This window comes from Arachis hypogaea, chromosome 17 (genome assembly GCF_003086295.3).
Source record: "Arachis hypogaea cultivar Tifrunner chromosome 17, arahy.Tifrunner.gnm2.J5K5, whole genome shotgun sequence".
NCBI lineage: Eukaryota > Viridiplantae > Streptophyta > Magnoliopsida > Fabales > Fabaceae > Arachis > Arachis hypogaea.
Window position 1 is genome coordinate 79,966,763 of NC_092052.1, and position 2,008 is coordinate 79,968,770.

Below are 2,008 nucleotides of genomic sequence, written 5' to 3' on the forward strand. Positions count from 1 at the left end.
GATTAGCGTCAATGGAAATAATATTAGCTAACAACTCTAGATCACCAACATGAGTTGGGTTTTTATGACTCAAGATTGCCTAATTACTCTTTCCAAGCCAAGAATGCTAAAAAATCTACTCTAAAGCCCAACCAAGCATTTTGTCAAACACTTGGTGGGTACAAAGGGAAAGCATGGTAAATGAGCAAGAAATAGAAATTTCTACCAACTACAAATGACAAGTAAAGTAATAACACAACTCAAATCAACAATAAAAAGAACATCAAACATTAAATTCATTAAATGTAAATAAGATCCAACATGAGTATTCATAAACATAAAGAGACATAAAAGTAAAATTGACAAGAGAACTAAGAAGAATAAGACAATAGAACATTAAAATGTAAAGAGATTTGAAATCAAAATAAGAATTGAAAGAGAAATTTGAGAGTGATTAACATAACTCTACCCTAAATTCTATCCTAAATCTAGAGAGAGGAGAGAGCCTTTCTCTCTAGAATTCTACTCCTAAAACATGATGAAAAACTAAACTATGACTACTTGGTTCATTCCCTCCTCAATCCTTGGGTTCAATAGCATCAGAAATGAGTTGGATTGGGCCCAAAATGCTTCAGAAATCGCTGGGGGCGATTTCACTTTAGTGGGCCACGGACAGCATCGGCGCGCACGCGTACATGGCGCGTGCGCGCCCCTGATCACGAAGTAACATATAGAAAATTTTATATCATTTTTAAGCCCCGGATGTTAGCTTTCCAACGCAACTAGAACTGCCTCATTTGGACCTCTGTAGCTCAAGTTATGGTCAATTGAGTGTGAAGAGGTCAGGCTTGACAGCTTTACGGTTCCTTTATTTCTTCATGAGTTCTCCCACTATGTATGCTTTTCTCCTCACTTCTTCCATCCAATACTTGCCTTATGAACCTGAATCACTCATCAAACACATCAAGGCATCGAATGGAATTAAAGTGAGTTAAATTTAGCTATTTTAAGGCCTAAAAAGCATGTTTTCACATTTAAGCACAAATCAAGGGAGAATTTCAAAACCATGCTATTTCATTGAATAAATGTGAGAAAAGTTGATAAAATCCACCCAAAATAAGCACAAGATAAACCACAAAATCGGGGTTTATCACTTCCCTAAGGAGAACATTACTACTTGGGATGATTTGGTTAACAAGTTCTTGACTAAATTCTTCCCTCCTCAAAGGATCCTCAAGCTTAGAAACGAGGTTCAAACATTTAAGCAATTTGAGGGAGAGTCACTCTATGAAGCATGGAAAAGATACAAAGGACTCTTGAGGAAATGTCCAACCAACATGTTCACTGATTGGGTGCAACTGCAAATTTTCTATGAAGGCATAACACAAGCAGCAAGAAACTCATTAGATAACTCAACAGGAGGGTCACTCCACATGAAAACTCCTGAAGAAGCAATGGAACTTATTAAAATTGTGGCTAATAACCAATACTTCTACTCTTCGGAGAGAAACATGAATCTAAAGAAAGGAGTGTTAGAGCTTGATATGGTCAGTGCTATAATAGCTCAGAATAAACTCATTCAACAACAATTCTAACAACAAATAGAATTGGTGCACAAGCAAAAGAATGGAATGCAAGGACTTACTTCTAATACACTACACCCAGCTCAGGGTTCAATTGGAGTAAACCAAATTGAAGAGAATTCTAAACCATTCAACTATGAGCAATCAGGCATGGAACAAGTCCACTTCATGAACAACAACTATAAATCGTCCCAAAATGATCTATATGCTGATAAAATCCCCCAACTATAACAAGTCCACTTTCATTGAATAAATGTGAGAAAAGTTGATAAAATCTCCCAAAATAAGCACAAGATAAACTACAAAATCGGGGTTTATCACTTCCCTAAGGAGAGCATTACTACTTGGGATGATTTGGTTAACAAGTTCTTGACTAAATTCTTCCCTCCTCAAAGGATCCTCAAGCTTAGAACCGAGGTTCAAACATTTAAGCAATTTGAGGGAGA